Source organism: Salmo trutta, chromosome 30 (genome assembly GCF_901001165.1).
Source record: "Salmo trutta chromosome 30, fSalTru1.1, whole genome shotgun sequence".
NCBI lineage: Eukaryota > Metazoa > Chordata > Actinopteri > Salmoniformes > Salmonidae > Salmo > Salmo trutta.
The window spans coordinates 17,371,367-17,387,985 of record NC_042986.1 but is presented as its reverse complement, the minus strand read 5'-3'; the positions used below and the strand labels follow the sequence as shown (position 1 = coordinate 17,387,985).

The following is a 16,619-nucleotide window of genomic DNA, read 5'->3' as shown; positions in this document are numbered from 1 at the left end:
GTGGATATATTGAAGCAACATATCAAGACATCAGTCAGGAAGTTAAAGCTTGGTCACAAATGGGTCTTCCAAATGGACAATGACCACAACCATACTTCCAAAGTTGTGGTAAAATGGCTTAAGGACAACAAAGTCAAGGTATTGGAGTGGCCATCACAAAGCCCTGACCTCAATCCCATAGAAAATCTGTGGGCAGAACTGAAAAAGCGTGTGCGAGCAAGGAGGCCTACAAACCTGACTCAGTTACACCAGCTCTGTCAGGAGGAATGGACCAAAATTCACCAAACTTATTGTGGGAAGCTTGTGGAAGGCTACTCAATAAGTTTGACCCAAGTTAATTTAAAGGCAATGCTACCAAATACTAATTGAGTGTATGTAAACTTCTGACCCACTGGGAATGTGATGAAAGAAATAAATGCTGAAATAAATCATTCTCTCTACTATTATTCTGACATTTCACATTCTTAAAAGAAAGTGGTGATCCTAACAGGGAATTTTTACTAGGATTAAATGTCAGGAATTGTGAATTGTGAGTTTAAATGTATTTGGCTAAGGTGTATGTAAACTTCCGACTTCAACTGTAACTGTATACTCTTTGAATAAACTGTATAAAACCTTTGCTTTAGTGTCAAGTTTTTATCTTAGATTATCAACATTAAGATATTTACATATACACACACCTGTGACATTGAAAAGCTAACTAAATCACACCTAACCTTCAGCAGCATTACCATGAATGTGAAATAACAAGGGAAAAACAGAACTAATACCATTTCAAAATTCTCTTGTGAGAAAAGCTACATGGAAGGTCACAGTCTTTTTATGCATTGTAACCACTCAAACTATTATAGTGTCAAGGGTACATTGATAGATTGGGCACAATGTTTGTTGATACTAAAGGATAATGTGGACACAAAGGTCCTCAGGTTCAGATGGTCACTACAGGATGAGAATTATATATATATTTTTTAATTTAACCTTTATTTAACTAGGCAAGTTAGTTAAGAAAACATTCTTATTTACAATTTACAATACATCCTCCTCTGGTACTCAGGGTTGTAGAGTGTAGAGGTCGACCGATTAATCGGAAGGGCCGATTAATTAGGGCCGATTTCAAGTTTTCATAACAATCGGTAATGGGCATTTTTCGACACTGATTGTGGCCAATTACATTGCACTCCACGAGGAGACTGCGTGGCAGGCTGACTACCTGTTAAGCGAGTGCAGCAAGAAGCCAAGGTAAGTTGCAAGCTAGCATTAAACTTATCTTATAAAAAACAATCAATCTTAACATAATCACTAGTTAACTACACATGGTTGATGATATTATTAGTTTATCTAGCTTGTCCTGCGTTGCATATAATCGATGCGGTGCCTATTAATTTATCATTGAATCACAGCCTACTTCGCCAAACGGGTGATGATTTTAACAAGCACATTCGTGAAAAAAGCACTGTTGTTGCACCAATGTGTACCTAACCATAAACATCAATGCCTTTCTTTAAAATCAATACACAAGTATATATTTTTAAACCTGCATATTTAGTTCATATTGCCTGCTAACATGAATTTCTTTTAACTGGGGAAATTGTGTCACTTCTCTCGCGTTCCGTGCAAGCAGAGTCAGGGTATATGCAGCAGTTTGGGCCGCCTGGCTCGTTGCGAACTGTGTGAAGACCATTTCTTCCTAACAAAGGCCGTAATTCATTTGCCAGAATTGTACATAATTATGACATAACATTGAAGGTTGTGCAATGTAACAGCAATATTTAGACTTTGGATGCCACCCGTTAGATAAAAATACGGAACCGTTCCGTATTTCATTGAAAGAGTAAACGTTTTGTTTTCGAAATGATAGTTTCCGGATTTGACCATATTAATGACCTAAGGCTCGTATTTCTGTGTGTTATTATGTTATAATTAAGTCTATGATTTGATATTTGATAGAGCAGTTTGACTGAGCGGTGGTAGGCAGCAGCAGGCTCGTAAGCATTCATTCAAACAGCACTTTCGTGCATTTGCCAGCAGCTCTTTGCTGTGCTTCAAGCATTGAGCTGTTTATGACTTCAAGCCTATCAACTCCTGTGATTAGGCTGGTGTAACCGATGTGAAATGGCTAGCTAGTTAGCGGGGTGCACGCTAATAGCGTTTCAATCGGTGACGTCACTCGCTCTGAGACCTTGAAGTAGTTGTTCCCCTTGCTCCGCAAGGGCCGCGGCTTGTGTGGCGTGATGGTAACGATGCTTCGAGGGTGGCTGTTGTCGATGTGTCCCTGGTTCGAGCCCAGGTAGGGGCGAGGAGAAGGACGGAAGCTATACTGTTACACTGGCAATACTATAGTGCCTATAAGAACATCCAATAGTCAAGGTATATGAAATACAAATGGTATAGAGAGAAATAGTCCTATAATTCCTATAATTACTACAACCTAAAACTTCTTACCTGGGAATATTGAAGACTCATGTTAAAAGGAACCACCAGCTTTCATATGTTCTCATGTTCTGAGCAAGGAACTTAAACGTTAGCTTTTTTACATGGCACATATTGCACTTTTACTTTCTTCTCCAACACTTTGTTTTTGCCTTATTTAAACCAAGTTGAACAGGTTTCATTATATATTTGAGGCTAAATAGATTTTTTGGATATTAAGTTAAAATAAAAGTGTTAATTCAGTATTGTTGTAATTGTCATTATTACAAATAAAAACATTCAACAAAAAAATAATAAATCGGCCGATTAATCGGTACCGGGGTTTTTGGGGGTCCTCCAATAATCGGTATCGGTATCGGCGTTGAAAAATCATAATCTGTCGACCTCTAGTAGTGTGCCACAAAAGAAAGTAATCATCACATAAGGGGGAAGTGTGACGGGGGTCGGGAGACATGCTGCTTAGTTATTTGGGGAGAAGGAGACGAGAAAAAGAGAGGAAGAGAGAATAATTGATTGATTCATCAATTGATGTTCAGTATGACAGGTGTCATATCTAAACATGAAAAATATCTATATCAAGGCTTCAATATATTGCACATCATTTTCGTGTTGCATGTGGCTTCAAGGTCGGCAGTTGTGCCAATCCAAACAGATACCCATTCTACTTCTTTTTTAGAGCAAGACTCAAGGATTTTTTCACTTATTGTACCTGAACTGATTCCGTAAGCTGATGTAAGTAATTCACCATAGAAAATGATTCAGTATCTCAGAGAAACCCTCCCAAATCTTTCAAACCATAAGGCTATATCAAACCACGTCTACAATAAACTAGGTGTCCATATAAAAAAACCACCAGAACACAGTCTCCCTCAATAACTACACTTAAATGCAAGAGGACAGACCATTTAACAAACTGAAGGCAATTCAAATGACTTGAATAAGAGACATACACCCAAATCTTATATTCAAGTTATGATCCAAGCCTTGGGCAATAAATAAAATAAAGACTTCTCTTGAAGACAAAGCTTGCAGGATATTGCACTCTACAATAAACATTCTGCCATCTGTCTTACAGTACAGCAACAAGGAAATAAACTACGGCAAAAGGCAAAGCCATTATGGCACACAAATTAGCAACAATATTCATTGTTTTCGCTTACCATAATTGCACCCATGAAAACAGATTGAAGGACACTATCAAACAGAAAAGTATATCCACAAGCCCTTGTGGGAACCATGCACGGGCTACTCCCTCTTCAAGTATTATTCAAGTATTATTTTGTAGTCCAGATCTGGCTTCTGTTGATGTATACATCAACAGAGAGAACAGAGGCCTCTGTTGAATTTCTTTGTTTTGGGCCGTCTTAGCCAGACCCAGTGTGAACAAGCCAGTGTTTCTCAATGGTGGAAAGCTAATCCTGCAACGTTCCAGTTGAATGGCTTAGAAGGGGAGGGAGGGTAAAGAAGAGGATAGGAGAAGATAGGAGGAGCAATAGAATATACATGCATTGCAAAGATAGAAAGAGAGAAGTTTGAGATTACACTATCTAGTAGGGTGTGATTATGTATTGATAGACTAGCTAGATAAACGTGCCAGGCATCCTACATTTGTGTGTGAGAGAGAGAGGTAGGGCTGTGTTCTGTGTGTGTGATTGTGTGCACATGCAAAAAAGCTACACACAACTCTAGGGTTGCAACGGGAGGGTATATTACTGGAAACTTTAGAAGTTTACCAGTAAACTACCAGCATTTTGGTATCTTTCAAGGATTTTATGTAATTTATCGTAAGAAATCTAGTAGCATTTCCCTGCACCCGCAATAATATCTTCTAAATATGTGTCTGTGACCAATAAAATAGATTTTATTTGTTACTTCAGATTTTGACTGGTGTTTGTAATTATCTCTGGCCCTCTGTGTGGCATTATCACATGTAAAATATATGAAATAATGAAACAAGATGATTTTCTAATTAAAAAAATGGAATGACAAAGCTGTAAAACATTATCCTAAATATATACCACCAACTTGTTTCATTTGAGGGTTTCAGCATGAAATATCGTTTATATTTTTGGGGTAACATATAAAAGATACACCATCGTAATAGGGCTGTTCGTGGCTCTTCTAAAGCCTTGAGTGACAACCACAACACACATGTAAACCTATTACAGTAATCAGATTTCAGAGTCGGGGTCTAACTTTATTCTCTTACCCCCTACCATCCCCCTTTCTGCCACTGATTAGAAAGGAAGCTGATTACCAAACCAGGTAGGTAGCTTACTCAAATACGCCTGAGCTCATCTATAACTCACTCGTATCCAAACAATCTGAATTCCATAATGGTGGTTGTCTGGCATCCAATAGCAACTATCTGCCATGTACTTTCTAGAACATGTTGGGTTTTTGATACAGTCTACCTATCATGGCGGCTGCTATACAAAAAAAACACTCTGAGAGGACCTTATATTGAGATGCTGGGAGGGAAGACACAAGGAGAGAGGAGGAAAGAGAGGCAAAGGCTTCTCAAGGGGAGAGAGAAGAAATTAGAGAAATAAAGATAGGGAGGGGGAGAGTGAGGCTTCTGAGAGAGAGGGAGAGAGGAGAGAGAGAAAGGAAGATAGAGAGAGAGAAAGGGTGAGGCTTCTGAGAGAGAGAGAGAGGCTTTTGAGAGAGAGAGAGAGTGTGAGGGAGGGAGGGAGGAAGGGAGGGAGAGGGGGAGAGAGGCTTCTGAGAGAGAGGGAGGGAGAGAGAGAGAGAGAGTGAGGCTTCTGAGAGAGAGGGAAAGGGAGAGAGAGAGAGTGAGGCTTTTGAGAGAGAAAAACCAAGGTCTTTTAACAGGGACAGAGGGACAAATCTTCCTGTGTCTCTGGAGTCGTAACAAGATCATAGAGCCCAATACTGACTAGGCTCAACATGGCTAAGCCTGTCCCAAGTGAGACTAGGTGGAGCAGGTGCAGAGAGCGCAGGAAGCTGTTGTGAGCAAGACAGTTGGTGAGCGGAATAGAGAGCGCCAATGGGTCAGAGTGGTAGCGAAATAGATCATGAGAGAGATGTGATTCATCTCCGGGGCGGGCGATGCCGTGACAGCGGTAGGGTGGAATAAACAGGCTGTTGAATGTTGCCAGGAGAAAGACAGCGCTATAGAGCTGGGTGCACGGTGCTTGCATCATCACAGATACCATGACAGCCAAGACCATCAATAAGCCTGTCACGTGACAGAAGTTTGGAGGGGTCAGTGGAGATGAGAAGAGGGTGGGAAGCTGGCCATTACACAGATCATGTCCATAACTGCATAGCACCTGCACTCTGGTGAAAATGAACAGGCTAGCTCTGTAAACACATCAGGCTTATTGCAGTGTGAGTGAGTGAGTGAGTGAGTGAGTGAGTGAGTGAGTGAGTGAGTGAGTGAGTGAGTGAGTGAGAGAAACGGGTGTTTGAAGAGGCAGAGTGTGAATGTGATAAAGAGAGTGAGCGAGATAGAGGAGGGGGCTTGTTGTATTTATCAGCATAACGTGTCCTGCCGTGGGCCCTGTGTTCTGCTCTGTTCTGTTTGCTGGGCCGTGGAATGATCAAAGCTGACGTGACCACCCAGATAGGGAGTCTGCAGCAAAGTAAAACTGTTCCTATAATCTTTCTCTCCCCAAAACCTGTACTGCTATACCCAGACAACAGATGACGTTCCTATAACCTTTCTCTCCCCAAAACCTGTGCTGCTATACCCAGACAACAGATGACGTTCCTATAACCTTTCTCTCCCCAAAACCTGTGCTGCTATACCCAGACAACAGATGATGTTCCTATAACCTTTCTCTCCCCAAAACCTGTACTGCTATACCCAGACAACAGATAACGTTCCTTGAAATGATTCTGGACGAAACTGGGGGAAACAGGACCAAAATTGGGCATCTGTGTCTCAATCATGTACAGTTATAGTCAGTGGCTAGTGTTTCCCTTGGAGCAGTGTGAGGAGAGTCAAAGGTCAAATGAGGACGACAATGCATCCTGCCCCACCCCCACTACACACCTGCTGCATATTGTGATGAAAGAGACTGAAATACTGCTGCACTATATCAAATGTCCTTTCAGAGAGAGAGAGGGAATGAAGGCACCGCAGCAATGAGCGATAAGGTCCACAGGCTGCTCTTTGGAAGCTCTTTCAAATGAGGACTGGATCATTGACTGGAAGCAAATCTACACGAAGGCAGAATCTGAGCAGTATTGAGCAGTATCTGAATACACTGCAGCATGTGTGCGTGGGAGGCATTCCTCCACGTGTGAGCAGGAGGGAAACCAGTATAGTATGATGAACAAATGGATGTGGGCGGGACAGCGCTACACACCATCAGGATGATAATACTGAGCTCAGCCAGAGAGATTCAGTACAAATACAGTAGCACGACTGCATTCACATTCCACTGAATGTCTGCTCAGACCTGGCCTTCAGGCACACAGGCGTAATACATCCTGCTTATTCAACTGCTCTCTGTCATCACGAGAGGCACATACACTCACACAGGAAGAATGAATCACCATTTGTACGGATTCCATTTCAGTGACTCAGCCCTCTGATTCAGAGGTGGCCTACGGTAGTTAGCATAGCCCTAGGTCTTGCTACAGGGCCAGGGCTTCTGGGTGGAGGGACACAACATCCAGCTCCCTCCCATGCCTTCCTCCCAGTCCAGCCCAGGATTGTATTCATTAGGCACAAAACAAAAGAAAACGTAACAAAGCTTGCTAGGATTTCCCCGGGGGACTAACTGGACAATATGTACTGCTTGTTCTCATTTTAAGTTGAACAAGTGCTTTAAAGCATTTTGCTACAGTGTGTGCCATAATGAATACAACCCAACATTGCATTAGAGTGCAGCAGGAACAGCTGATGATGTCATTGCTCCAGCAGGCCAGAGACACTGACCGGTTACATGGGACAGGCTTAGCCATGTTCAGCTAGGTCAGTACTGGCCTCTGTGATCTTGTTAAGACTCCAGGGACACAGACAGATTTGTCCCTCTATCAAAATAACTCTCTCTCTCGTGGATAAAGCAGAATCAATCTATGTTCTCAGTGGGACGTGATACATTCCCCACCTTCACACCACACACTTCATTACTCCTGTCAAATCATCAACAGTCAATACACATTATCAACAAAGGGTGAACACAGCCCTGAGCATGGTACTGAGAACAAACACAGCTATAGGAAGAGTACAATAGCCACAGGAAAGGTCTACATGCTACAAGTCATGCCAAGTAGACTAGCCATACAGCAAAGCCAAAACCTCGCTATAAGGGTATGTATCGAAATAAGCAGCTTTGACACAAAGGAGATGATTGTGGACTACAGGAAAAAGAGGACCGAGTACGCCCCCATTCTTATCGACGGGGCTGCAGTGCAGCAGGTTGAGAGCTTCAAGTTCCTTGGTGTCCACGTCACCAACAAACTAACTTGGTCCAAACACACCAAGACAGTCGTGAAGAGGGCACGACAAAACCTATTCCCCCTCAGGAGACTGAAAAGATTTGGCATGGGTCCTAAATAGGTTCTACAGCTCCACCATCGAGAGCATCCCGACTGGTTGCATCACTGCCTGGTATGGCAACTGCTCGGCCTCCGACCACAAGGCGCTACAGAGGGTAGTGCGTACGGCCCAGCACATCACTGCGGCCAAGCTTCCGGTCATCCACGACCTCTATACAAGGCTGTGTCAGAGGAAGGCCCTAAAAATTGTCAAAGACTCCAGCCACCCTAGTCATAGACTGTTCTCTCTGCTACAGCCACCCAGTCATAGATTGTTCTCTCTGCTACCGCACGGCAAGTGGTACCAGAGCGCCAAGTCTAGGTCCAAGAGGCTTCTAAACAGCTTCTACCCCCAAGCCATAAGACTCCTGAACACCTAACCAAATGGCTACCCAGACTATTTTCATTGACCCCCTTTACAACGCTGCTACTCTCTGTTGTTATCATCTATGCATAGTCACTTTAATAACTCTACCTACATGTACATATTACCTCAACTAACCGGTGCCCCGGCACATTGACTCTGTACCAGTTACCTCCTGTATATAGTCTCACTATTGTTATTTTACTGCTGCTCTTTAAGTACTTGTTACTTTATTTCTTATTCTTATCCGTTTTTTTAAAACTGCATTGTTGGTTAGGGGCTTGTAAGTAAGCATTTCACTGTTGTATTCGGCGCATGTGACTAATACAATTTGATTTGATTTTGAGATGCAGATACTTTAACTTAAAATAACTCACAGTAAGTATATATTGGAGCTGTAACACAGATCAATGTCATATTTACAACATGAAGAGCTCAAAGTGAAGGTTACATTGAACATAGTTTAATTAATTGCCACATTCTGTTAAAGGTCCCCAAAGCACACACATTGCTGGGTCGCTCGTCTTTTCAGTTCGCTGCAGCTAGAGACTGGAATGAGCTGCAACAAACACTCAAACTGGACAGTTTTATCTCAATTTCTTCATTCAAAGACTCAATTATGGACACTCTTACTGACAGTTGTGGCTGCTTTGCGTGATGTATTGTTGTCTACTTTCTTGCCCTTTGTGCTGTTGTTTGTACCCTGTTTTGTGCTGCTACCATGTTGTGCTGCTGCCATGTTGTGCTGCTACCATGCTGTGTTGTCATGTGTTTCTGCCATGCTATGTTGTTGTCATAGGTCTCTCTTTATGTAGTGTTGTGTTGTCTCTCTTTTCGTGATGTGTGTTTTGTTATATATTTTTATTTGATTTATTTGTATTTGTAATCCCAGTCCCCGTCCCCGCAGGAGGCCTTTTTCCTTTTGGTAGGCAGTCATTGTAAAAAAGAATTTGTTCTTAGCTGACTTTCCAAGTTAAATAAAGTTTAAATAACATAAAATAAATAAATAGAGATATTGATAGAGCTTAATGCAAGGTTTGAAAAGCAGTAGTTTTATCAAGTGCCTCAGCATTTGTATTTATGAATTGCCTGCGCACACACTGCATATTACACATTTATCTCTGTCTTGAAAATCCTCACTGCACACACTGCATATTACACATTTATCTCTGTCTTGAAAATCCTCACTGCACATTACACATTTATCTCTGCCTTGAAAATCCTCACTGCACACACTGCATATTACACATTTATCTCTGTCTTGAAAATCCTCACTGCACATTACACATTTATCTCTGCCTTGAAAATCCTCACTGCACACACTGCATATTACACATTTATCTCTGTCTTGAAAATACTCACTGCACATTACACATTTATCTCTGTCTTGAAAATCCTCACTGCACATTACACATTTATCTCTGCCTTGAAAATCCTCACTGCACACACTGGATTAGCAATCATTTTGATTACAGAGCTTCAAGGAGAGAAAAAACATTGATGAAAATTTTAAGCAGAGTTAAATGGTACGCATGGTTTTCATCATGTTGCTGTAAACATACGTTTACATACGTTTGCCAATAATGCCCCTTTGAATTGAGAGAGAGAGAGAGAGAGAGAGAGAGAGAGAGAGAGAGAGAGAGAGAGAGAGAGAGAGAGAGAGAGAGAGAGAGAGAGAGAGAGAGAGAGAGAGAGAGAGAGAGAGACAGACAGACAGACAGACAGACAGACAGACAGACAGACAGACAGACAGACAGACAGACAGACAGACAGACAGACAGACAGACAGACAGACAGACAGACAGACAGACAGACAGACAGACAGACAGACAGACAGACAGACAGACAGACAGACAGACAGACAGACAGACAGACAGAGAGAGAGAGAGACAGAGAGAGAGAGAGAGAGAGAGAGACAGAGAGAGAGAGCGAGAGAGAGAGAGAGAGAGAGAGAGAGAGAGAGATGGATATTGTGTAGATCCCCAGGTTTGACACGGCTGAAATATTATCACGGAAGGCAAAGATGTTTGCTTTATTCAAGAAATAAAAGGCACTAATTGCAGGGGACACACATACAGTAGCAGTACACACACACTCACGTACACACTCTCTGGCAGTATTTACTGTGTCTTTGAAGAACCACTGAATGCCTGATGTGTTTACGTAGCTAACCTACAACAATGACATGCATTCCCCAAATACAGTACATCAAACAACTCTCTCTCTCTCACACACCACACATCCATCACACACACAACCCCCACTCAGAACACGCAACTCTTAGTCCTGATTTAACAGTGTCCAGTGCTGCTGCAGTGGTTATGTAACCCACAAGCCTTCTGCCACAAGCCTCCTGGTGACAGTGAGTGTGGTAAAGAGAGAAAATCATGGGAGGAGGGGAGAGAATGATGGAGAGCAGAGGAGGAGAAAGAGATCGGGGGAGGAGGAAGACTGACATATTGTAAAGGGTGTTAAATGGGAAGGGAAGAGCATGCACTGTACAGGCAGCAGCAATGGCTGTCCGCTCCACCTCTTCCATCTGATGGGGAGAGAGATGGTGAATGTAGACAGGGCTCTCATGTCCCTCCACCCTGGTCCAGTTTTTCCAGAGCCGAGGCACAGAGATGGAAGGAGCAGGGGAAGAAGGAAGGCGATAGTGAATCTGGGAGCGGAGCTCTTCAAACACCAGCCTTTCTCTTCCTTCCCTCCATTTAGCTGCCTGACGCTCCCCAGATCACTGATTCTTCAAAGGCACGGTAAATACTGCCAGGGCGTGTGTGTGTGTGTGATCCCCTGGCCTAAATCCATCTTAATAACCTGAATGCTGTAAAAAGAGGATAGAGACAGAATGTAGAAGTGTTTGTGGAAGAGCTTACATGATGGATGGTTCGCTGCTCTGAGGTGCAAATTGATGTTGTGACAACCAAGTAGAGACATTAGATACCTTGATACGCTCACAATAATCCTATATACAGAATGTATGTTAATCTATCATTATCATAGACAAGGTAAAAATAAAACGACAGCAGCACTAAATGATGATTGACATTAATCTACATGCTATCCAACACCATGTCTACCTACTGACATTCATTTACAGCTTAGTCCATGTAACACTTACACAACAACTTCATAACTGGCTTACTACAATGTTTATGTTGTCTCAGAGAGTTTAGCAGATGCATAGGTACAGAGCAAATTGTACCATGTCTGGGTCTACTACGGGTTTGGTTGTATAACAAAACATACTCCAATCATAACCTCAAGTAAATCAAGGCAGCATATTAGCAGCACTAACATGAAATGACTGACCATGCCTGACAGTTGAGATACAATGACAGGAGCACTGTGCAGTCCATAAGCATCTTATGCTTCTATATGTAAACAGCTCTTATGGCCACAGGCAGATCAGTCACTATAAAGGTCTTGGTTGAAGAAGATTCATCAGACTATGCAGTGTGTGCATTTTGACTCTAATGGACAATTTGACTACTATTTTCCTTCTTGCAGTTTTCTACACTGTTGGATTGCACATTTTCACGTGTGCTGAATCGCAATACACACACACACACACACACACACACACACACACACACACACACACACACACACACACACACACACACACACTCCCTATTTTCCACCAACACAGATCAGTACACATGAGTGTCTTGGAATGTGGTTGCTCGAACTCTCCATCTAAGCAGCTCCATCCCTCCCTCTCTTCCCCAGCCCAGACAGCTGTGGGTACCTGGACTAGAGCAGACCCACAAAACTGGGCCACGATGTGTTGACCCTGCGACCTTGCATATGCAAACAACATGTCTGTGCTAACCAAACACAGCCTAAGGAAGTTGTTGTCTTACAGACCACACGGAGGAAGTGATCAAACAAGGAACTTAGTAATTATTCCTGAATTATTGTTTGATGGTGTTTGTGCTATTTTGGAGGAAATGATGAAAGCGCTTGTGAATTCATAATTAGTGAACTGCAATCCATAGACGCTCCACTCAAACAAGAAGACCAGGTGAGACCAAATTTATAGTTCAAAGGTTAAAGATGAGAGGACACCAAGGCCTGGTCAGAGGAGGTCTAGGGTATGTGGACATAGGTAAGTATTTACTGTATGTCACAGGCTACATTGGATGAAATAGAATGGACGGGAAATAGAATGGCCTGTTAATCTGAGTGTAGTGCCCTCTTACAGAAACCCCCCAGTGAGCTCGGGCCTGTAACGGAATGACCACCTCATGAAATATTAGTGATTTGCTGCTTTTAATTAGCCCAACGGGAGAGTTTACCTAGTTAAAGATTTATGACCCAGACGGCCATTAGAACAATGCTTCAGAGACCAACTACAGCCAACAAACATGTGGTTCCTTTGAGAAGCCTGATGACCACTGCAGTGTTATTGCAACCCAAAGTATACAGGCAATCATACTAAATATATACTACATATACTAAATCATACAAAGGCTAAGAGACAAAGAGGACAAGGTTGAAGACTCACCTTCTCCACTGGATGGGAAATCAGGTTTCCATAAACCCTGGAGAGAGCTGCTGTCCTCTACAGGTCACCTACACAGAGAGACAGGTTCAGGGAGACGTGTTGCAGACAGACACCCTCTATTTTCTGCAGTCTTATTTGAATAAACCTGACCTGACCATAATTCAATATGAGGGAAGATAAAATGGCAGTGTGGCACCTTGACAAAAAAGCAGACCACCAGACACAGTACAAAGGATGGGTACATAAAACATTTAGGGTACATAAAACATTTATAAGGCCTTTCTAAACAGTATGCTCACCATTTATTAATATTTACTCCCACATGTGTAAATCTTAGTAAAGTAGTTATTCACATATACAGCTCTGGAAAAAATTAAGAGACCAGTGCAAAATGATCAGTTTCTCTGGTTTTACTATTTATAGGTATGTGTTCGGGTAAAATGAAAATGTTTGTTTTATTCTATAAACTACTGACAACATTTGTCCCAAATTCCAAATAAAGATATTGTCATTTAGAGCATTTATTTGCAGAAATGACTGTCACGACTTCTGCCGAAGTCGATGCCCCTCCTTGCTCGGGTGGTGTCTTCTAGCCATCATCGATCAGTTTTTCATTTTCCATTGGTTTTGTCTTGTCTTCCTACACACCTGTTTCCAATCAATTTATCATGTTGTGTATTTAACCCTCTGTTTCCCCTCATGTCCTTGTCGGTGATTGTTTGTGATGTTATGTTACATGGGTTTGTGTATCGGTGTGTGACGGGTATACTTTACCCATGTATTTTGTACTTTGGTTTTGGAGTTTTTTTTTATTAAATACTCCATATTAACCAACTTGGTTTCTCCTGTGCATGACTTCCCTGCCACCTACATACACGAACATGACAGAATCACCGACCCGCATATTGAAGTCAGCAGGAGAAGATACCCCGGACAGAGAGGTGGAGGAGCGCATCCAGGCGAATGCGGAGAAGCTACACCATCTATGTGCCGCCATGGATCGCGTTGTCCAGAATCTGGACCGCTGGGAGAGACAGGGAATTCATCCAGCGCCTCCACCAGCCCAACCGGGGTCTATTCCGAAGCGCCCCGTGCCAACCGGAACCCGGTGGCATCAGTCTAACCTTGCCTCAGGGTTACGACGGGAGTGCTGCCAACTGCCGGGGTTTCCTGCTCCAAGTAGAACTTTATCTGGCCACGGTCCACCCAGTTCCAACTGACCGTGAGAAGAGTTTCGCCCTCGTCTCGTGCCTCACCGGGAGAGCCCTGGAATGAGCCAGCGCTGTGTGCGGAGAAGGAGATGCGGCGTTGGACCATTATGAGGAGTTCACCCACCGTTTTCGGGCAGTTTTTGACCACCCACCCGAGGGCAGAGCGGCAGGTGAGCGCCTCTACCATCTGAGGCAGGAGACAAGGAGCATCCAGGATTTCGCCCTGGAGTTCAGGACCCTGGCAGCCGGTACGGGACGGAATCACAGGGCCCTGATCGACCATTACCGCTGCAGTCTGCGTGAGGACGTCCGTCGGGAGCTGGCCTGCAGAGACACCACCCTCACCTTCGACCAGTTGGTGGATCTGTCCATCCGGCAGGACAACCTGCTGGCTGCTTGCGGACGTCCAGATCGGGGTCTGGTGGTTCCATCCTCCTCTTCCCATGGAGTTAGGAGGGAGGGTGCACAGGGAGACTGGAGGGGGTTCCCGCTTGTGCACCATGGGTGGCCGCAGAGGTCACACTGCTGGTCGGTGCCGGGTGGGTTCCTCTGAGAATCGAGGTAATAGGCAGAGCGCTCTGGCGCCACCCCAGGTGAGTAGGCACCATTCTCATCCAGAGCCCTCTGTGGCACATATATTTGTGTCTATTACTTTTCCTGTTTTTTCCCCGCGTTCCCAGCATAAGGCGCTAGTAGATTCAGGCGCAGCTGGGAATTTCATTGATCAAGCTCTTGCTCGTAGTTTAGGGATCCCCATTGTACCCGTAGATGTGCCTTTCCCCGTTCACTCCTTAGATAGTCGACCATTAGGGTCAGGGTTGATTAAGGAGGCCACAACTCCTTAGAGTATGGTGACGCAGGAGGGTCACAAGGAAAATATTTTTATTTTCCTTATTGACACTCCTGCGTATCCCGTGGTGCTGGGTCTACCTTGGTTAACTAGTCATAACCCCACTTTTTCTTGGCCACAGAGGGCTCTCACGGGGTGGTCGCGAGAGTGCTCAGGTAGGTGTGTAGGGGTTTCCGTTGGTGCTACTACGGTTGAAAGTCCAGACCAGGTCTCCACCGTGCGCATTCCCCCTGAATATGCCAATTTGGCTCTCGCCTTCTGTAAAAGGAAGGTGACTCAATTACCACCCCATCGACAGGGGGATTGTGCGATAAATCTCATGGTAGACGCTGCACTTCCCAAGAGTCACGTGTATCCCCTGTCGCAAGCGGAGACGGTGGCTATGGAGACATATATCTCCAAATCCCTGCGTCAGGGGTACATTAGGTCCTCCATTTCACTCGTCTCCTCGAGTTTATTTTTTGTGAAGAAGAAGGATGGAGGTCTGCGCCCGTGCATTGATTATCGAGGTTTAAATAAAATCACGGTGGAATACAGTTACCCACTACCTCTGATCGCCACGGCGATTGAGTTAATGCACGGGGCGCGCTTCTTCACTAAACTGGATCTCAGGAGTGCGTACAATCTGGTGCGTATCCGAGAGGGGGACGAGTGGAAGACAGCATTTAGTACCACCTCAGGGCATTATGAGTACCTCGTCATGCCGTACGGGTTGAAAAATGCTCCATCAGTCTTCCAATCTTTTCTAGACAAGATTTTCAGGAACCTGCATGGTCAGGGTGTAGTGGTGTATATCGATGACATTCTGATATACTCCGCTACACGCGCTGAGCATGTGTCCCTGGTGCGCAGAGTACTTGGTCGCCTGTTGGAGCATGACCTGTATGTCAAGGCTGAGAAATGCCTGTTTTTTCAACAGTCAACAGTCTCCTTCTTAGGGTATCGCATATCTACGTCAGGAGTGGAGATGGAGAGTGACCGCATTGCAGCCGTGCGTAATGGCCGACTCCAACCACGGTGAAGGAGGTGCAGCGATTTTTAGGGTTTGCCAATTACTACCGGAGGTTTATCCAAGGTTTTAGTCAGGTAGCTGCTCCCATTACCGCACTATTGAAGGGGGGTCCGGTGCGTTTGCAGTGGTCGGCTGGGGAGGACAGGGCTTTTAGGAAACTGAAGGCTCTGTTTACCTCAGTTCCTGTGTTGGCTCATCCGGATCCGTCTTTGCAATTCATAGTGGAGATGGATGCGTCTGAGGCTGGGAAAGGAGCTGTGCTCTCTCAGCGCTCGGGTATGCCATCTAAGCTCCGCCCCTGTGCCTTCTTTTCCAAGAAGCTCAGCCCGGCGGAGCGAAACTGTGATGTGGGGGACCGGGAGCTGTTGGCTGTCGTCAAGGCTTTGAATGTGTGGAGACATTGGCTTGAGGGGGCTAAACACCCTTTTCTCATCTGGACTGACCACCGCAATCTGGAGTACATCCGGGAAGCGAGGAGACTGAATCCTCGCCAGGCAAGGTGGGCCATGTTTTTCACCCGTTTTGTGTTTACCCACTCTTACAGACCAGGTTCCCAGAACGTTAAGGCAGACGCATTGTCCCGGCTGTATGACACAGAGGAGCGGTCCATGAATCCCACTCCAATAATTCAAGCTTCTTGCTTGGTGGCGCCGGTAGTGTGGGAGCTGGACACGGACATTGAACGGGGGTCATGTGCAGAGCCCGTTCCCCCTGAGTGTCCAGCTGGG

General features: G+C 44.4%; 1 protein-coding gene across 4 annotated transcripts in view; it reads right to left on the bottom strand.

The window, feature by feature from the left end:
• The window catches only part of LOC115168140 (protein kinase C and casein kinase substrate in neurons protein 1), a 71,627-nt gene that overhangs the window by 36,335 nt on the left and 18,673 nt on the right, over window positions 1-16,619 (bottom strand). For 3 of the 4 annotated variants that reach the window (XM_029723118.1, XM_029723121.1, XM_029723117.1), the window contains exon 2: window positions 12,819-12,886. The gene's annotated coding sequence lies outside the window, so the exon portion shown is untranslated. Of the gene's footprint in view, window positions 1-3,590; window positions 3,841-12,818; window positions 12,887-16,619 lie in introns of those variants that run through there. The other variant, XM_029723119.1, reaches the window with a different exon arrangement.